Source organism: Malaclemys terrapin, chromosome 3, assembly GCF_027887155.1.
Source record: "Malaclemys terrapin pileata isolate rMalTer1 chromosome 3, rMalTer1.hap1, whole genome shotgun sequence".
Lineage (NCBI taxonomy): Eukaryota > Metazoa > Chordata > Testudines > Emydidae > Malaclemys > Malaclemys terrapin.
The window spans coordinates 41,715,747-41,737,774 of NC_071507.1; the positions used below are offsets into that span (position 1 = coordinate 41,715,747).

The window sequence follows — 22,028 nt, forward strand, 5'->3', positions numbered from 1 at the left end:
GCCCAGCTCTGAAGGCAGCAACCCACCAGCAGCAGGGCAGAAGTAAGTGTGGCAATACCATACCATGCCACCCTTACTTCTGCACTGCTGCCTTCAGAGCTGGGTGGCCAGAGAATGGCGGCTGCTAACTGAGGGCCCAGCTCTGCAGGCAGTAGTGTAGAAGTAAGGGTGGCAATACCATACCATCCTTTTTTCTGTGCTGCTGCTGGTGGCAGTTCTGCTTTCAGAGCTGGGCTCCCAGCCAGCAGCCACTGCTCTGCAGCTGCCCAGCTCTGAAGGCAGTGCCGCTGCCAGCAGCAGTGCAGAAGTAAGGGTAGCAGTACCGCAACACCCTCTACAATAACCTTGTGACCCCCCGCCCCACAACTCCTTTTTGGGTCAGGACTCCTACAATTACAACAATGAAATTTCAGATTTAAGTATCTGAACTAATGAAATTTACAATTTTTAAAATCCTATGGCTGTGAAATTGACCAAAATGGGCTGTGAATTTGGTAGGGCCGAATGATGAGGCTTGATGTGGTGGGGATTCTACGTACAGTTGTAATACAAATAAAACTTTTTCCTTTTCCTTTCTTTAAATTAGTGGGCCTGCATGCTGCACTACTATCAGGACTGATTTGGATGATTTTTTTTTTTATGCCAGAAGCTAACCATAACAAAGAAAACTAATTATTTACCAGGCTTTTGCTTTGTGGCAGTAGAGAACATCCCAAAAAGGAATGGGTTATGTGGCTGAGGTTGGAGGGGAATAAATAAGACATTTTAAAATAGTTAAAAATCCAAACTACTTAATAAGAGACCCCTTTGGATTAGAGTCTCCTTTGAAATTGTGAACTGAACTTTTGACCCTTCAGGTTGAAAAAGAAATCTTTTGTTTTTTGCCAGCCTGTGAGCTGATAGCAACATCTTTTGGCCTGTCTGGACTTTGAAAGCAGAGTTTGAATCAGTAGCCAGTGTTTTCCTGCTGTGTCAATTATTACTCTGTGGAATCTGAGCATTGCTCCTGAGGTGTAAACTAAATTGAACATCAGCACAAATACAGACAATATTACTGTGTTTGATAACAACTCTTCCATGGTCTATTTGTATTGACTGTGAAGGTAGAGTGACTGCCTTTTTTTTTTTTTTTTTTTTTTTTTTTAAAGCTTTCGGTACACTTCCAAAAATATATATTAAATATTTTAGTTATAACATTTTCAAATTTTATTAGATCATTGAAACTTTTGTTCCACTAGGTAACCAGATTTAGATTGTTTTGCAATCGTACAGTAGAAGAAAAATGTGGTGGTGTTTTTTGCCAAAATGTCTCATTCACTGATGTGCATAGGGAACAATCATGGCCAGAAATAATTAAATATGATATTTCACAGATCGGATTTGTGTATTGAAACCAGTTCACGTCCAGCTGATTTGATGTGTTGCTATGAAAGCCATATGAGTGGTAGAATTTCCCATGGCTACTAGTGAATTATGGGTCAATTTCAGTTATCTAAGAAATCTCACATAGCTTGCCCTCTGCATCCCCTGAGTTATGATTCTCTCATACCCTTACAGTTAAACTCATGAATCACTGCTATCCACAGGGCTGCAATCCTTATTATGTGTTCAGTGCCTTATATAGAAATATCACCATCAGAGGTGGAAGGTAGAATAACAACCTTTGTTTTTAGTCTAGAGGTCTGACTATCTCAGGAGTACCTGGTCATCCCATCAAGAATTTCAGTAATGTATCTTGGCTGCATCCAGGATATCAAAAAGGTTGGAAAGCAAAATAGCTTGTGTTTTGAGGTCTAGGAAACTGTTGTTGTCTAATTCTGATACAAACTCTGTATTTAATTTGTGTGTTACCAAGCTTCAATGACTACCCTCAACAGCTGTGTCACAATTACAGTAGTAATAGGATGAGGCCTGCTCTTAATGGTGTGCAACATGAAGACTTGCACTAGAATCTGGCTTTATGGGACAACAAAAATCAGAGGCTGATAAAGACTCTTAGGGCTAAGGTGGGGAATAGAATATTACCAAATACATAAAACAAATACAGACTAGAGTGTAGTGGTGACAAGCAGACACTGTCAGTGAAACAGAGGTTTAAAGATGGCATTCAGAGAGTATAAAAGCACGATGATACTCGCATTGATAGATGCATGCAGCCCCTAGGTATAGTAGAGTGTGAGGCTATGGAGATTAGGAGGATAATGCTAATGGCACACGCAAAGCAAGGATATCAGCTGAGTAAGGATTTCACTATTGTTCCAGGTAGGTTGGACAAATTGATTTTGTTCTTACACCAGCATCTCGTGTCCTTAAAGCATAGAAACAGAGATGCTTGCGTTGCAGACTCATGCAGGAGTTCCTAGTAATGATTGGTACTTGCCTGTTTCATGGTGTGATGTAGCATGTAGAATGTCTTGGGACCAGGAAGAAAAATGCCGTGGTCTGTTGTTGAAAATATTAGGAGAGCTCAAGAAATAAAGAAGACTGCAGAGAAACAATCCATGTGCTCCCCATATGACACTAAACAATTATCCAACAGAGTGTCTATTGCAAAATGCATGCATATGAAAAAAAATAGTAATAAAGAGGCATGTTACCCTATTTGACAGTAAACTGTTGCTAATTTTTACTTTACTAGTCCAAAAATGTTTGTCTTCAGAAAAAATCAGCAGTCTCTCTCCAGCTCTCATCAAGGATACAGTTACTAAGTGTGGTAGTGAGGTTTCATATGATTAAGATGTCATTGTTTTTACTAAAATTTACTAGCACATTATGCAGTATTATCATAAATAATTGAAACTAACTGCATTTGTGAAAATAGTGTGATATCCAGCTCTGGATTTATGCAAGATGGGACAATAGCTCAGTGACAGACCAGGATAGAGTCTTTAACTGGCTCTTAATGACTGCATTTCCAAATTTCAGCCACAGGGAATCAAACTGCCTCTTATTTAGAGAATTAGCAAGAATATTGTAACATCAAGGTAGCTAAGCACATGTGATAAGAACCAGTATTGTTGGAGGCTTAAAAATGCTTAAAGAAATCCTTCTAGGCTAATGCTTGCTGTACAGATCCTTAGGCTAGAAGCAAATAGTTCAGCAAAACTAGAAGAGACTGAATTCCATTGTGGCTCTAACAGCTTTACACTGATACTCAGAAATTAGTTCTGGTTGGAAAAGTGCCCTCCTAGTGGGATACTGATGATTAGGGGGCTGGAAACTAGGGATCTAACAGATAAATAATATACATTACAACACCTGCTAATGTCAATGTGTCAATACAGAGGATGATTCCTGCAGGGGAATTCAGTGGAGAAGCCTGTTAAATATTTTCCAGAATTTTTAATTAGCCCATATGCTGTTTATGAAGAAAAGTGTGTTTCTCTTTCATGTGCCCATCCTACTTGTTCAGTGAGTATGGAGCACATGCATATGCAAAAGTAAATGATCAATGTATCTTGAAATCCTATGGAAACACCATAAACTCCCTCTTACAGGAAGACATTTACTGTTAGGGACTACAGTGTGGAGACACGGAAACACAGCTATGCTTCTTCCTCCTCTCCCTTTCCTGGGTAAGCAGTGCTCCCCCACAGCTCCCCATCCTCCTTGGACAGTGCAGCCTGAGTTTCCCCCTACTGTTTCCATCTACTTTAACCACTCTGTATTATCTAGGGTCCAGTCTTTACTGGCCTCACAGCCAGACTTAAACATGTTTCAATCCTGGCATCTGCAAAATACTGTATTACAGTTTGGAGGCAAGTGTGGGGGTGGGAACAGACATTTCTTAAAAAATGGTTTTAAGACATTGTTTTAGCCTAGGCTCAGTGAAGCCTTGAAGATGAGGACTCTCCAGGAAAAGGTAGGAAGGAGTTTGTCGGAGACAGGTTTTTCTAGGAATATCTTTCTGATTTGTACATCCAGAATGGAGGAAATGTAATTGGAGAGCGGTAGAAACAAATCTCAGCCAGGAGCATTAATGTGTTGAGCAAGGGGATAGAGAAAGGTCTGGCATTTTGAGCTGCCATGTGATAGATTCCAGGTTGCATTCCATGCTTAGCACCCTAATTCTTGTCCATGTAGGTGTTTGAAGTGATGTGTCTCCAGAAAGAAGGAGAAAGATTTGTGCCACTGCAAATGATAGACCCTGCTCACAGAGAGCAAACATGGTTCTCTGCTGGGAACTTCAGTCTTATCCTCAAGATAAAAAATCTTGGAGTATGGAATGGACCAGATGGGAAATGCTTCTGCCTAGAGGCAGAATGTGCTGGCCTGCAGGGCAGGAGCCAAGCTCTGTGATTCTGTTGTGTTACCAACAGAGCAGCTAAAATGTTGCTGGAACAGTGTGCATTGACTTGCTGTGTGATGGAAAAAGTAGTTACTCTAGCTCAGGAAAATGTTGCCAAGAGTTTTTGTGTGTGTGTGTGTGTGTGTGTGTGTTTGTGTGTGTAATATTATGTTAAAAATATCCCACAGATATTTTGGTGACATCAGATAGTTGCAGCTGGTTTATGATTTGAAGGAGATTATGTTTAGATCAATCTAGGTCATCTGCCTCCTTATTGTTAATGGATTACTTTATATGATGAGAGTATATTATTTACGCTAGATCTTAGGGAATTGTAAATTATAGGCTAGAAATTTACTGTAGGTTAATAATATTCCTGGCTGTAAATGTGCAGTATAAAACAGGCCTATAAAGTGTCTCTGTACCTGCCTGTGACGGGGTCAAGACTCACCACTGCTGGCGCCTCCCACTGGTTGCTCTGGGAATTAGCTCTGTCCAGTCATGGAGCACCCTCTGCACGTGGTGTCTTGCCGACTTTCTGCTCTGCTGCCTTGGGATCTGCGTTGCTCCCCACTTGGTGGCATCCTCTTCAGGACAATGCCCTCCGGCAGTGCCCACTACTCCAGTCTCACCCCCTTCTGGGGTGTGTGTGTGTGTGTGTTTAACAGCAGTCTTTGCTCTTGTACCTGCTGGAGTGGCCAACCACAACCCCAAAGTCTAGCCCCTTAGCTCAGGGGCAAGTTGCAGTCTGTATTGGCCACAGTCCAATGTAGCCAGGTTCAGTATAAGGGGAAAAGGGGGGGGACCCAGGCCCACCCGCTGCTCTGGGTCCCGACCCAGAGACGCTCTAAGGCAACCTCTTTCTACCCTCCGTTCCCCTCTTGTCCGCCTTTCTTCCCTGGGCCACTTCCCCTTTGTCCCTATGCACCTTCTCGGCTCTTTGTAGCGGGGTCCACAGCCCGGCAGGTAACGGGGCTGGAGCTCTCTCCTGCTCCCCGCTTCCCCCAGCCTGCCCAGCTCTGCTCTGTCCAAGATGCTGGCTCCTTACCTCAGGAGCCAGTCCTCCTCCCTTGTTAGGGAGAGCCTGACTTCTCTGCTAGGCAGCCTTTACATAGGCTGCCTCTTTCTGCCCTGATTGGCTCCCCACAGGCCTTCGTTGATTGCTGACCGTCTGCACAGCCTCAAAGGCCTGTTTCAGTCCTTTTCTCAGAGGGTGGGGCAACCGCCCCACCACACACCCTCCCCCTTAAGAATGTTCCTGGTGCGGGGGGGGGGGGGGGAAGAGGTCCCTGTCTCCACAGCACCCCTCACAGCTGGGCCCACAGGAAATCCCTCTCTTCACTCAGGCTCTCCATCATCTGGAGCAACCTTCTTCCCTCTTCTTGGGTCTGGGTTCCCACCGTAGCCTGCTCGGCTCCCATATGGGTTGCCCTCCCTGTCTGGGTTCCCACCGTATCCTGCTTGGCTCCCGTATGGGTTCCCCTCCCTGTCTAGGTTCCCACTGTAGCCCTCCCGGCTCTTGTGTGGGTTCCCAGGTTTGTCTGGGGCCTCTCCGCCCCCGACCATTCTTTGTTTGGGGCTCCAGCCTTCCCTGTCCCTCCCGCCTAGTCAGGCTCTGACTGGGCCCCTGGATCGGTGCTCCCCCTTCCTGTAAAGGGGCAGTGCCTTTTTAGATGGCCCTCTTTGTGGCACTGGAAGCATGTCTTGTGTCTTCCCCGGGCCACGGCCTTCCCACAATTCGTTTTAGGCCTAGCCCTTCCCTCAGGACTAGCCTGGACCCTGTGAGTCCTATAGGGGCACTCCCTTTTCATGTGCCCAGGCTCCCCACAGGCCTAAAAAGTTTGGGGCCTCCCTGTTACTCTCACAGGAGGCATTTTTACTGAGTGGGGTCTCTTTACTCCCTCCCAGTAGGGGCACTCCCTTCTGAAGTGTCCCAGTTGCCCGCAGGTGAAACAGTCTAGAAGTTCAGGTCCTGGCCTCCCGCCCTGGGTGCCTGGTCTCACAACTCTCTCTGCTGCTCTGCAAGCCGGGCCTCCCAGACGCTCCAATAAAAGTCTTTCTTCTCCACCCTCATAGTCTTCCTCTGCTCTGGGCAATAGTCCACAGTCCTTGTCCTACTCCTTGTATCAGGGGCGGACTGCAGTGTCCGCATTCTCCACCACATGTGACGGGGTCAAGACTCACCACCGCTGGTGCCTCCTGCTGGTTGCTCCGGGAATTAGCTCTGTCCAGTCATGGAGCACCCTCTGCACGTGGTGTCTTGCCTACCGTCTGCTCTGCTGCCTTGGGACCTGCGTTGCTCCCCACTCAGCGGCATCCTCATCAGGACACTGCCCTCCGGCAGTGCCCACTACTCCAGTCTCACCCCCTTCCGGGAGGAGGGCGCGGAGGGGAGGGGAGGGTTTAACAGCAGTCTTTCCTCTTGCACCTGCAGGAGTGGCCAACCACAACCCCAAAGTCTAGTCCTTTATCTTAGGGGCAAGTTGCAATCTGTATTGGCCACAGTCCTCTGTGGCCAGGTGCAGGGGAAGGGGGGAACTCAGGCCCGCCCGCTACTCTGGGTCCCGACCCAGGGACCCTCTAATGGCAATCTCTTTCTACCCTCCTTCGTTCCCCTCTTTTCTGCCTTTCTTCCCTGGGCCACTTCCCCTTTGTCCCTGTGCACCTTCTCGGCCCTTTGTAGCAGGGTCCGCAGGCCGGCAGGTAACAGGGCTGGAGCTCTCTCTACTCCCCCCCCCCCCCCGAGTCTGCCCAGCACAGCTCTGTCCAAGGTGCTGGCTCCTTAACTCAGGAGCCAGTCCTTTTCCCTTGTTAGTCAAGGAGCAACTGACTTTTCCTCTGCTAGGCAGCCTTTATATAGGGCCTCGCCCGGCCCTGATTGTCTGCCTCTTCTCTGCCCTGATTGGCTCCCCACCGGCCTTTGTTGATTGCTGACGGTCTGCGCAGCCTCAAAGGCCTGTTCCAGCCTTTTTCTCAGGGAGTGGGGCAATCGCCCCACCACACTGCCCCTTTCTCCTCCAGGTACTACCTTTTACCTTCCCTCACTGCTTTCCTTAAAGGCTTCCTACCATTGCAGTTACCTCTCCAGTTGTCTTGTATGTCTGCTAGAAAAGACCATATGAGAAAATGTTTCTCCTTTTCATACTGCTGACTCAAGGGACAAGACACTCAAATATTAAGGCTCTGAGTGTGAGCCTGATAGACCAGCTTGATTGTGTGTAACAACAATTGGAAACCCAGTCTTTTATCAGCTGCCTGCTCTGCTTTAGACATTTGATGTCACTGCATAGACTGCAGTTGCAGTATCGGAGGGTTTATATTGTAACAAAATCCTGTGTTATGCTTTGGATTTCTCTTTTGGGGTCACAGCATTCTGTGGCCATGATGCAGGCTCATTAAATCAATTGACTGTTGCTATGAGGCCTGAGAGATTGGAGAATCAGGGTTAAATTTCCTATCACAGAATTTGCCTCTCAAATTCCAAGTGGAAAATTGTAGCCATATAACTTTTAATTGGGATGTACCTCGGGAAAAGAAGAAAAACTCTTCTGTAACTGATTCATCATAAGAATTTCCATTTGAAAGAGATGATCAAGGGTCAGTTTAGGGGCAAATTCTGCCTATCCTTGCATGTCATGGAGAGGCTCCATAGAAGAATGCCACACCTCCTGTGGCAATATGGGAAAGAGATGGGGGGAGGGGTGAGAATATGACCAGCATATTTAGGATCTGCCCAACAACCCCACCCACTTTGTAAGGGAGCACTGGGGCAGCATTTGCAGCTGCATCCCAAAGACTATATTAGCAGCTGTGCTGCTGTCTTTTGACTTGGGAGAGGATTTCCTGTGAGACTCAGAAGAGACATACTGTACAAAATTTACTTGTTTTGAATAGAAAATCAATGTTTGAACCCCTATAAATGGTCTAGCAGCTTTCTCCAAGAAGATCAGATATTTCTGGGTAATTTCCTTTAATTCTGGTCCTCTGTTCTGAAATCCCTTCCCTTCAATGGGACTTAACCAGCAGCTAATAGTGAAAGATGAGAAAAGGCAAGACAAGTTTGTGCTTCTCCACAGATTATGAATGTTATTTTCAGGCTGTTTCTAGTCTTTGATGGCCAAAGGCTAATGGTGAAAGTTTTCCAGTTTATCACAGATGCTGCATTTGTAAAACTGTTTTATAATTATATAGAATGGTTTTGAATTTCTGTCCTGCTGAAATAAGTGAATCCTCACTCCTCTCATTTAACAAAGTGTTCACCTCAGAACTACCTGTGCACCAAAAATTCCAATCTATTAGATGATCCCTTAAACATAGCAAAGGGCTACTTACAAAACAACCTTGAATTAGAAAGAATTTCTCTTACAATGCTGAAATGTTCTAGTGTTAGTAATTAATCCATCAATTAAAGGGAGGTTGTGTTTGAAATCCATAAATACAAGAAATAGATATTACCAATTTGAGAGGGAACAAACCCAAATACTTTAAAGTCTAAGAGCCACATTAAGCCCTCACTTGTGCACACATGTACTGAAGTCAATAAGGGGTGTGAGTATATGAGAGAGAGAGAGAGAGAGAGAGAGAAAAAATTGGACCTGAGATCAGTTGTAGAAATTATATATGAAAAAACAGTTTTCCAAGGAGACCTTGTTTTTGCATGTACTTGTAGTTCATCAGGATATGTTTAAAGAATGCAGGTGGTTTTTTTTTTTTGGTTTTTTTTTTAAGATGCCTGCAGTTTTGAAAATTGTTTCTGTTGTAAGACCAATGTCCAGAAGCTAGTGAGGAAAGAGCTCTTTACATCCTGTATTGCTGAAAGGGAAAAGTGGTGCCATAGAGACCTTCAATTGCATAGGCTGCCTACCAACAATCCTCTAGTGAGGAGTCACCATAACTCATGAACTTGGATTTTGAGGGGTTGTAGGCTCCCAGAGAGGCTCAGAAAAAGGAAGTAGCTTGTGGCAAAGAGCTCATTTCCAAGCAGCTTGGACTCTGCTTAAAGGTCCTAAGTGCTCTTGGCTTCCCTTCTGGGGGGACTTCACTGCGAGAGATAATGCAGAGGACAGCAGCAGAGCTGAGTGGGCTCTCGTGGGGTCCTGCCTATCCATCAACTTAACGCTAAGTAACAAACTGGCTTAGATGATGATCCCTCCGGGTGATCCAGCCTAGGTCCCTTGGGAATGGAGACAGATTTGCAAAGAGGTACTTGGATTATGGCAGCCTGCTGATCCAAACCGTAAGTGGGCTTCAGTGGACAGATGAGGTGGGCTGGCCAACGGACTGTCACCTGTGGGACATGCTCTGGCAGATGAATAGGGAGTTGGACAGATTACTACCAAAGTTACTGGAAATGGGACTGGGGGGCATTTTACTGTTTATGTTCATATGTATTCTGTTGCTGTGTTTTCCCAAGTTTGACTGTGTTCTCTTTCTCCTATGATGATTTTCTTGTTTGTACAGTTTCGGGGTGCTTGCAAGTATGGAAGTTCTGCCTGTTGAAGCTACGTTAATTTTTCTATGGGGACTCAATCCAGTTTAGTTATTTGTCAAGAGGGACTCTAGATATATTGAAACTGGCCCTTTTTGCTGACATTAACCACCTAGCAGAAGGGTTACACTATAATAGGATGTCATAAAGAAAGAAATGTACCACATCTGCTGTTTCTGAAATTTGTTCTGAGATTATCATATGCCGGCATGCAAATTATAGGGGTTTTTGTTGTTGTTTTTTGTTAGGTTGGTTTAGGCTTTTAGGAGTGTCAGTATTTGCTTTGAAGGTGCTGGAGACTCAGTTGTTTCCTTCCCATTGAGTTTCCTGAGGAACATATCAATACCTGCTGGTTTGGTTCAAGATGACAGCAGAACTGAATGTCAAATCCTTCTGTAACCTGACCACAAATTATCTGGGTGGTGAGGAGGCTTATTCCACATGTGTGCTAGCTTGTTAGAGCTCTTGGAGACAGGCAGCTGTTGGGTTTCTTCCTGGTGTTGAATAGTGAACTTCTGGATTCCATTCACATCAGCTGTGTTAGGAAGGCAGTGAAGAGAATAGTATCTTCAAAGGCAAAGGAAACCTAGGGTCAAAAATACCTAAGTGACTTAACAGTTAAAATCCCATTTTCAAAAGTGACTTTGTCACTTTGGGCCAGATTTTTAAAAGTATTTAGGCACCAAATTCCCATTAAAATCAATTGGCATTAAGCACGTACATGCCTTTTAAAAATCTGGCCCTTAGGTGGATTTGAAAATATTACTCCTAGTCTATATTGTACCATTTGCTAATTAAACATTAAATGAAATTGCAAAGACCTTTTCAGAACCATAATTGACTCATGGGAGAAGTTTGGCTCAGGGAAGAGCAACAATTAATTTTTATTCCTTTTGAGACAGGTATTATTCCTATCTCTTGAGATCCATTTCTTTTCCGTAGCATTTGAGATTTTCAGCTCATTTACAGTGATTACTGACGTAGGATGGAGACAAACTTCCATTATGCTGTTATCATCTTGGAGGCAGAAATGTAATCCTTCAAGTTACAGTGCATCACTCCATTAGCGAAGAGAGTATGTGTTTTAATATCTGATGAAATGCATTAAGGACATGCACTGAAAAAGTGAATTTTATAATCTAACCATGAATTTAGTAAGTTCAGGTTGCTATTTATTTTATATTGAATTAGATTTTAGGCTTTCAGCCAAGTTATTAAACAAATTTACCATTTTTAAAATCTGTAGTGTGCTGAGGACAGAACCATTCCATCATTGCTCTTTCCCTCCCTCCTACTCTAAATCCTATCTCGAAAACATTGTTTTTTCTAGAAGGAAGAATAAATGGAATGAAATCTTGACCCCGTTAAAGTAATGAAAAACTGCCATGCATTCACTGGGGCCAGAGTTTCACCTTATTTCTCAATGCATAGCACGTGTTTCTTTGCAGGATGATAGTCATTATGGACATGACGATTGTTACCTTCTTTTCAGAAGGCAGTGAATTATCTAGAAAATGTAAAAAACGAACAAAAACCCTACCAGTTAAATCAAGTCAATATTAGAATGAAGTAGATGGTGGAATGTTGAAATTTGTTGGTGGCCCATGGAACATTTAAAATGGTAAAGGAAATGAAGCCTACAAGTTAGAATCTCTCAAGAAAACAATCTGCATGTCATTGTAGCTAGTTCAATATTGAGTGAGCTTTCATTAAAAAATGAAAAGCTTGATATAAGGTGTCTACTCAGTTGGAAGACTGCTAAATAATAATTAGACAGAATGTTGCTGGGATGGTTATCTTGAATTAGTTGAGTTTTAAAAAATATTTAAGTATCAGAATCCCTCATTATCACTCATTGATATTCAAAATATTTAATACGCATCCATATTCTACCGTTTTTATTTTAAAGGAAATTCTTTTGGAAATAAAAAGAAGTCTGCCTCTTGTCTGTAATAACTCTGTGGGAAAAAAACCCAGAATTGCTACAGAGCAATAATATTACAAAACTAATGTTATGGGGGCTGGCCCCTGAGAGAGTCAGACACCGAGCCTACCTGTGACAGACTATGCTAAGGAGACAGAGAGAGCTCCTAAGGGGAGAGGGCTTCTCAGGGCAGCTGTTGAGGCAGCTCACCGGAAAGGTATCCAAAGAAGAGACTCCGAAAGGGAAGAAAGCTGTGAATGACAATCCCTAGCGAAACTGTTCTGCTGAAGGAACTATGGGTTTGTTTGGTCCCAGCAAGAGGACCTCACCAGGTAGCAGCAGGAGCTCCAGATCACAAAGGAAGTATGTGCTGTTCTGCTGAAGGGTTGCTGTGGTTTGAACTCTGCAGGGACTTTGAACGCGGATGCAGAACCCTTCCCCAGCTGATGACAAGAGGTCCTGACTCCAGAAGATGATTCTAGGACAAGACGGCCTCAGTAGCAAGGTGGTAGATGGACTTAAGGGGGATTGATAGACAAAGGTTAACTTGGTCCTCTTTCCCTTCTTTGCCCTGCCCCCTACACAGCTAGGACTCCGGGGAGAAAGTTTATTTGTGTAAAATGTTCTGCCTTTGGATTCAATAAACTAGACCCCTGAAGGAGTACAGTTCAATATATGTAAACCTCATTGGACTTAGTGAAACCACAGAAAGGGGAACTGAGGCAGACACACAACTGGGGTTCTGCAACCTGACTGTCACGGGGCACACCAGGGGTGAGTGCCTGCCTTTATAACTAGTAATTTACATATATACCAGAAGGAATAACTTTCCATAGTATAAAATATTATAGCACAGATAGTCAGCTTAAAGAAAACAATTAACATGTAAAGCTGTTGTGAAGAATGCAGATCCATAGACGGACAACGATCATTTGTCCCAATACATTTACAGTGCATCATTTAATAACTACTTCAGTCAGAGTGGATATGTCTACACTGCAATTAAAAACCCACAGCTGGCCTGTGCCAGCTGATCTGGGCTCAGGTTGAGGGGCTGTTTAATTGTGGTGTAGACATTTGGGCTCAGGCAGTAGCCTGGGCTTTAGGACCCTGCAAGGTGGGAGGAGCACTGTCCTAGAGATGGGGGTTCCACGACCACCACTCCCAAGAGGAGGAGGAGGGTGGTGGTGGTCGGGGACTCCCTCCTCAGGGGGACTGAGTCATCTATCTGCCGCCCCGACCGGGAAAACCGAGAGGTCTGCTGCTTGCCAGGAGCTAGGATACACGATGTGACGGAGAGACTGCCGAGACTCATCAAGCCCTCGGATCGCTACCCCTTCCTGCTTCTCCACGTGGGCACCAATGATACTGCCAAGAATGACCTTGAGCGGATCACTGCAGACTACGTGGCTCTGGGAAGAAGGATAAAGGAGTTTGAGGCGCAAGTGGTGTTCTCGTCCATCCTCCCTGTGCAAGGAAAAGGCCGGGTAGAGACCGTCGAATCGTGGAAGTCAACGAATGGCTACGCAGGTGGTGTCGGAGAGAAGGCTTTGGATTCTTCGACCATGGGATGGTGTTCCAAGAAGAAGGAGTGCTAGGCAGAGACGGGCTCCACCTAACAAAGAGAGGGAAGAGCATCTTCGCCAGCAGGCTGGCTAACCTAGTGAGGAGGGCTTTAAACTAGGTTCACCGGGGGAAGGAGACCAAAGCCCTGAGGTAAGTGGGGAAATGGGATCCTGGGAGGAAGCACAAGCAGGAGAGCGCAAGAGGGGAGGACTCCTGTCTCTTGCTGAGAAAGAGGGACGATCGAGGAGTTATCTTAAGTGCCTATACACAAATGCAAGAAGCCTGGGAAACAAGCAGGGAGAACTGGAAGTCCTGGCACAGTCAGGGAACTATGATGTGATTGGAATAACAGAGACTTGGTGGGATAACTCACACGACTGGAGTACTGTCATGGATGGATATAAACTGTTCAGGAAGGATAGGCAGGTGGGGGAGTTGCGTTGTATGTAAGAGAGGAGTATGACTGCTCAGAGCTCCGGTATGAAACTGCAGAAAAACCTGAGAGTCTCTGGATAAAGTTGAGAAGTGGGAGCAACAAGGGTGATGTCATGGTTGGAGTCTGCTATAGACCACCAGACCAGGGGGATGAGGTGGATGAGGCTTTCTTCTGGCAACTAGCAGAAGTTGCTAGATCGCAGGCCCTGGTTCTCATGGGAGACTTTAATCACCCTGATATCTGCTGGGAGAGCAATACAGTGGTGCACAGGCAATCCAGGAAATTTTTGGAAAGTGTAGGGGACAATTTCCTGGTGCAAGTGCTGGAGGAACCAACTAGGGGCAAAGCTTTTCTTGACCTGCTGCTCACAAACAGGGAAGAACTAGTAGGGGAAGCAAAAGTGGATGGGAACCTGGGAGGCAGTGACCATGAGATGGTCGAGTTCAGGATCCTGACAAAAGGAAGAAAGGAGAGCAGCAGAATACGGACCCTGGACTTCAGAAAAGCAGACTTTGACTCCCTCAGGGAACAGATGGGCAGGATCCCCTGGGAGAATAACATGAAGGGCAAAGGGGTCCAGGAGAGCTGGCTGTATTTTAAAGAATCCTTATTGAGGTTGCAGGAACAAACCATCCCGATGTGTAGAAAGAATAGTAAATATGGCAGGCGACCAGCTTGGCTAAACAGTGAAATCCTTGCTGATCTTAAATGCAAAAAAGAAGCTTACAAGAAGTGGAAGATTGGACAAATGACCAGGGAGGAGTATAAAAATATTGCTCAGGCGTGCAGGAGTGAAATCAGGAAGGCCAAATCACACTTGGAGTTGCAGTTAGCAAGAGATGTTAAGAGTAACAAGAAGGGTTTCTTCAGGTATGTTAGCAACAAGAAGAAACTCAAGGAAAGTGTGGGCCCCTTACTGAATAAGGGAGGCAACCTAGTGACCGAGGATGTGGAAAAAGCTAATGTACTCAATGATTTTTTTGCCTCTGTCTTCACGCACAAGGTCAGCTCCCAGATTGCTGCACTGGGCAGTACAGCATGGGGAGAAGGTGACCAACCCTCTGTGGAGAAAGAAGTGGTTCGGGACTATTTAGAAAAACGGGACGTGCACAAGTCCATGGGACCGGATGCGCTGCATCCGAGGGTGCTAAAGGAGTTGGCGGGTGAGATTGCAGAGCCATTAGCCATTATTTTTGAAAACTCATGGCGATCGGGGGAGGTCCCAGATGACTGGAAAAAGGCTAATGTAGTGCCCATCTTTAAAAAAGGGAAGAAGGAGGATCCGGGGAACTACAGGCCAGTCAGCCTCACCTCAGTCCCTGGAAAAATCATGGAGCAGGTCCTCAAGGAATCAATTATGAAACGTTTAGAGGAGAGGAAAGTGATCAGGAACAGTCAGCATGGATTCACGAAGGGGAAGTCATGCCTGACTAACCTAATTGCCTTCTATGATGAGATAACTGGCTCTGTGGATGAGGGGAAAGCAGTGGATGTGTTATTCCTTGACTTTAGCAAAGCTTTTGATACAGTCCCCCACAGTATTCTTGCCACCAAGTTAAAGAAGTATGGGCTGGATGAATGGACTGTAAGGTGGATAGAAAGCTGGCTAGATCGTCGGGCTCAACGGGTAGTGATCAATGGCTCCATGTCTAGTTGGCAGCCGGTTTCAAGCGGAGTGCCCCAAGGGTCGGTCCTGGGGCCGGTTTTGTTTAATATCTTTATTAATGATCTGGAGGATGGTGTGGACTGCACTCTCAGCAAGTTTGCAGATGACACTAAACTAGGAGGCGTGGTAGATACACTAGAGGGTAGGGATCGGATACAGAGGGACCTAGACAAATTAGAGGATTGGGCCGAAAAAAACCTGATGAGGTTCAACAAGGACAAGTGCAGAGTCCTGCACTTAGGATGGAAGAATCCCATGCACTGCTACAGACTAGGGACTGAATGGCTAGGTAGCAGTTCTGCAGAAAAGGACCTAGGGGTCACAGTGGATGAGAAGCTGGATATGAGTCAACAGTGTGCTCTTGTTGCCAAGAAGGCTAACGGCATTTTGGGCTGTATAAGTAGGGGCATTGCCAGCAGATCGAGGAACGTGATCGTTCCGCTTTATTCGACATTGGTGAGGCCTCATCTGGAATACTGTGTCCAGTTTTGGGCCCCACACTACAAGAAGGATGTGGAAAAATTGGAAAGAGTCCAGCGGAGGGCAACAAAAATGATTAGGGGTCTGGAGCACATGACTTATGAGGAGAGGCTGAGGGAACTGGGATTGTTTAGTCTGCAGCAGAGAAGAATGAGGGGGGATTTGATAGCAGCCTTCAACTACCTGAAGGGGGGTTCCAAAGAGGATGGAGCTCGGCTGTTCTCAGTGGTGGCAGATGACAGAACAAGGAGCAATGGTCTCAAGTTGCAGTGGGGGAGGTCCAGGTTGGATATCAGGAAAAACTATTTCACTAGGAGGGTGGTGAAACACTGGAATGCGTTACCTAGGGAGGTGGTGGAGTCTCCTTCCTTGGAGGTTTTTAAGGCCCGGCTTGACAAAGCCCTGGCTGGGATGATTTAGCTGGGAATTGGTCCTGCTTTGAGCAGGGGGTTGGACTAGATGACCTCTTGAGGTCCCTTCCAACTCTGATATTCTATGATTCTATGATTCTATGAGGGTCCCAGAGCTCGGACTGCAGACCGAAGAAACATTAGATGCTATGTAAGTTCTACTGTGATGCGATCTTCATCTTATTCAAGGTTATACATCCATTTAAATACTATTTTGTTAACTGGAATGTGCTTATGCAAAATACATTTTAAGAGATTGTTTCTTAACTAGGACTGATTCAAGTAGCACTCAGAAGTTTTCAGTGAGTCTAGGACATGAGACCAAATTCTGCTCATCTTACTTATGCCAGCAAATCCCATTGAGCTGAATGGGACTGGCTGGTGTGAAGAAGGTGAGCAAGGATGATATTATTCTAGCCTAGTATTAAGGGTTTTCCAGTTCCATTAACCATTACTGGATCTTTTCATATGTGACTAAGCCTTGAAAAGAACGTAAAAAGAAAAGTTAGTTTTATGAAATTACAGTTCCTCAGCATGTGGGTATACGTGGATAGTGTGAAATAAATACAGCTTTCAAATATTAACTTAGCTTGTCAGTATCAAAATACTCAATCTGTGTACCTAAAATTGCATGGGAGATTTAGTCACAGAATTAGTACAATGTTTTGAAAGTACAGTGACTTGTTTCTAAGTAGAATGAAAACAATGTTATTTTTTCTGATTTCTTATCTGCTGCATTTTTCATTAACTACTATCAAATTTTATAACCTAGCTCTCCTATGTAAAGCATTATTTTGAGCCACTGTCACTTGAGTAAATGAAAGCCATTTTTGTTCTGCTCTGGTTAGTCATTCTCATTGACATAGACAGTAAAGTTAACTGCTTTTGACGTCAATTAAATTAGTGTGTATGCCAGTTCTTCCTACCTACAGTACAGCTTAACTTGCTGATTATATTAAAGCTTTGAAAGGCTCATTAAATCTCTTCACTAGAGAAAAATCTATTATTTATCTCTTTGGAATGTAAAAAGAAGTAATAACGAAGCCCCTAATGCCGCTCAACTCCAAACTGCATAATTATTGTAATTATTTGCTTGTGGCTGCTGCTTTGTTACTGTCACTTGAAATCAATGGGCTTTATTCACCAGTAACCCCAGCCCAGTAGAAACTACATGTGGAGATTCCAAAGACCACCTGCAACTTGACACCTCCTTGGAGCTCATTCATCACAGCGAAGTTATTTGTCACTGGCTCTGCATGGATGTGACTTTCCTGTTGCTTCAATCCCTGCTCTCCCAAGGAGTCCAAAAGTATATCTACATTGCATTTTAAAACCAGCAGCAGCAAGTCTCAGAGCCTGGGTCTGCAGACATGGGCTCACACTAAAAACAGCTGTATGGATGTTGTGGCTTGGGCTGGAGTTTCGGAACCCAAGTTCCAGTCTGAGCCCGAATGTCTACAGAGTTGTTTTTAGTGCCGATGAGTGATTCTGAGTCTGTAGATCCGGGCTCTGAGACTTACTACCCTTAGGCTGTGTCTCTTCTCAGTGGTCATAGCGTTATGCTGAGAGGTTGGACTGAGTGGAGGGATTTTGTTGAGTATTGATGTGTGTGCATGCACATGTGGAGAACAGAGAGGGAGGCAAAAGCCAAAACCAAGAAAGCCAAGTAGTAGCCTGTGAGCACAGTGTGACCTGGGAAGAAGCTAGAGGGAGAGCTTTGAGGTCTGATGTTGGCTAAAGAGGCTCAGGGCTGTAAGCTAGGACATTGCTCCTTTTGTTTATGGTTCCTCCTGTGTTCAGAAGAGCAGGCCTTTGTACATGTAAATAAACAAGGTTGCATTAAAGAAAATACCAGCCTCTATCAGTTTCTATTTCCAACTGGAACGTGCCCAGAATCCTGAACTTTGACTAGCCACTTGGATCAAAAAGGGGCAACAATATGTTGAAAATGGCTAACCGCTTTTAATAAACCCCTCTATTGGAAAGGAGAGGGCTCAGTCAAGACAATCTGACAAGCATTGGGAGCGCCTTACAAAAGGAACAGAGTGAAATCCAGGCTCCACTGAAGTCAATGGGAGTTTTGTCCTTGACATCAATGGGGCCAGGATTTCATCCACTCCCTTGGAAAGGTTGGGGTAGTTTTCTGAAGAACCAGGGAAGTTGAAACTAAAGTTACCTTTGTTTTAAGAGATTATATAAAGGTTGGCAAAATTCAAAAGGGAAACGTTGACTACTCAGTATAAGAAGTTATCTGCAAAAATGTATCATAAACAAGCAGGTAAACTTGTAGTATAAAACTCATTACTTGAGCCAGTTTTCTGTCTACTCTTCTGCCACCTCCAGCAGTGACTAAATCCTGCTGAGAGATTTTTGTCTGGGATGTTTAGCTGATCCCTCTTCCTTTGTAGGAGGAGATCAGTAATGATTTTCCACTCAAAATAATTAAAATCTTCCTCTTCATCAAAATGACAATATAAAATCACTTAATCACACATGGTGCAGCTAATCAGATAACTCGTCCTGGTATTTTAGTTTTAAAAATATACATCATATCAGTTGACCCAATCACAAATTAACATGCCTGCATCAAAATGACTACTTAGTTACTGAGCTACATCTCCCAGAATACCATATGCCTAGAGTCAGGAGGTTTGCCATTGACTTCAGTTGAGGACAGTATTTCACCCAGGTTCCCACCACCTTGCTATTAAAAGCCTCAGCTTCTGGCTGTGACTCCATTTTAGGGAATGCTTATCTGCAAGGAGAAAAGTCGGGGTGAATTGCAGTGTTCTGGCACTGAACTCAGTGGAACTACTTGCATGTGTAAAGTTAAGCATGTGCATCAAAGTTTGCAACATTGGGGCCTAAAGAATCATACAGCACTGATCAGCATTCTTCGGAGCACTGAACTCCAGGAATCAAGAATACCTGAAAATTTCATAATTTAATAAAGGAGAAATTTTGGTTGCTCTGTGGACATGGGAAACCACAAGACAACTTTATTGTAGGAGAAAGCTTTCTAATATTGAACACAGCAGAACTGAATGATGCATTGCTAAATCACTCAGGGAAGAAATAGAATGGGAATTCTAAACAGAAGGGTTTACCAGGAAACTGAAGTGCTGAAACTCCAGTAAATCCTTGAGCGCGTGTCAGGGAATATGATAAGGTTGTCCTTATGTATTCAAAGTCCTATTTATTATGACGATAACAAGAAATTGCTTGATAAGGACATGAGATAAAAGCTTTGGGCAGTCTTTATATCTTTCTTTCCCCATATGGTTACATTTCCTACTTTGAGAAGAAAAGAAGGCAGCCAGTACCAGAGTTTGCTGCATTGCAGATTGCTTAAGCGTTGGGATCACCACTTGCAGAGAAAAGACACACTCCACTGAAGCTAGAGATCTAGGCTCACGCTGACTTTTAAGATCGTGATGTTTAGAAGTACAGTGAATTCCCTGAAGCAGGAATTTTCTCACCTTGTTGAATCATGTTTTCTTTCATTTTTAAATATTCGTGGTAAAGTCTGGAAAATTTCTCTTCTGACTAGGACAAAAGAACTTGTGTTGTTATTACTTGCAATAGTATCTCAAGGCCCCTTTGTGCTAGGCTCTGGACAAAGGTATAACAATGGGATTGTCCTGCTGGCCCTGAAAATGAGATTATTAGAACAGCATGATAAGCGTAACAGATCAGCTGTGATTTTTTTCTATACTACATATTCTATAACCAAGGATCGATGAACTAGATCTTCAAATCCATTCTTAGGCAACATTCGATGGGAGTTTTGCCTGAGTAAAGACTGTATAAAAAGTAGAAGGTCCAATAGGTCCCAAGCCTGTGCTGAGATCTGCCAGCACAGCTCTCTGTGAGGAGTTCTATTGGCTTCGAATACATAATTCTTGTATTTAGATAAATGCTTGTTGAAGATTACTATGTGTGTTTGGATTCACATGAGTTTATCTGCATCATCTGATGCCTCACCAGTTTTAACCAGTGACTCAAAACACATATTCCAGAGCTATTTTTTTATTGTAAAGACTGCCAGCAAATAATATACTATCTTAGCTTTATAATTATGCTGGCTTATTTGGCTCTCTTTATTTTATTTGGCTTTTATATTATATATTTTATGATGTAATCATCATTGTTACACTGTGCAAATGCCTTAGCAGAGATGGCAGGTGCATTATAAATAATTTATCATTGTTGATTTAAGTATTATTTGGGTATACCCATGCCATATGTGACTGGACAGATGAGATCTGCAGTGAAGTTTTAGGTCTCACATCTGAATCCTTGTTGCACATCTGGGGGGAAAAAAATCTCTAATTTCATATAGGTAATAAGCAAAAGTACCTTTAAAATTCTAGGTTTCTGAGAATTATATTTAATAATGATAAAATAAATTGGCGGAGCTCATTACTTTTTAATATTTATAGTATTTACTTTAGATATACTCCCCTCCCTTCCAGGAGTGCCTGCTCTACCAGTGTTTTTTCGAATCCATTCATTAGGATACTAAACAGACAACAACAAAGTCCGTATCCCGGTTTATTATCTGCTTTTCTCACAGTCATCTATTTCTGCAGACAAGCCCCTAAATTATATGTTCCCAACTGACATTGCACATTATTAGAATTTTGTAATTATTCATGTTTTGGAAACTTTCATTCTTCAGGGATTACCAATTAGAAGATTGCCAGAGGCAGCATAGCATGGGAAATTAGTAAAATTAGAAGAAGCAAGAAAAATGAGTTTAAAAGTGCTAAATCCATCTTTCAGTCAAGGAATTTTTTTTGTTTGTGTTGCCTGTTGGGCATCACTGCCACAAGACACTCCCTGAGAAAGAGGAAAAGAGAAACAATCTATTACAAGCAATGTCTCACTGAGAACAGCTATAGTTCAATAAACTTCAGGTGCCAATGCAAATTATTTTGTGTGGAGAGGCTCTGAGCTGGCAGAATGCCGGATTTAGTCTCAAAAACACATTCTGTTTATGGAAATGTACCATAGCTGGTTGTGCAGATGTTGCCTTTCTATTAAACGGAACCTGATTCCTCTGAGTCTAGGTGAATTAGTTGGGATTTCTAGTGTGCAAGAAGAGCTGCATTGTTTTACCCACATTTACAATGGCAGGATGGGGTGGGAGAATCAGCTGTTGAAATGTCATGAATGGGAGGGCTGGTGAAGCTGCTAGAAGTGGAATGCACAGAAGGGGAGAAAAATATTGATATGTTACCTGCTAACTAATCAACTGGCCAAATTCACCACTGCTGTAAATGGTAACTAGCTCCATCGAATTAAATGGAGTTGTGCCTGATTAGATGAGGACTAAGATTGCTCTAGTAAAATATGGGATAATGTTACATTTGAAATCTGTTCTTCTCTGTAGAATTTACATCTTTCCATTTAACACTTATGGGGCAGAGGCTGTACAACTGTTGTTAAGGTCTAGTGGGAGACTCCTGGCTAAAATACCACACAACTCCATGGAAGTGTATTCCCTAACACACGTTATATAGTTTCCTACCTGCCAACACTTAACAGCTAATTTTTGAGCCCTTTTTACAAATGACAACTCAACCACCTGCCCCTATTTTATTTTAAATCACACCAAAAATTAAAATAATGGCATGCTCCTCTGCATGCAAAGGGCTGCCTGTGCTTTTATTGTCCGTGTGCAGAAGCTGCTGGAAAATGGTTCATAAGACATACACCGAACTGGCTCAGGCAAGCAAAAAATGTCTGCTTTTGAAAAAAGCATGTT

General features: G+C 43.7%; 1 protein-coding gene across 6 annotated transcripts in view; it reads left to right on the forward strand.

Moving 5' to 3' along the window:
• Window positions 1–22,028, forward strand: part of HHAT (hedgehog acyltransferase) — a 336,479-nt gene that overhangs the window by 87,689 nt on the left and 226,762 nt on the right. The window lies entirely within an intron of this gene.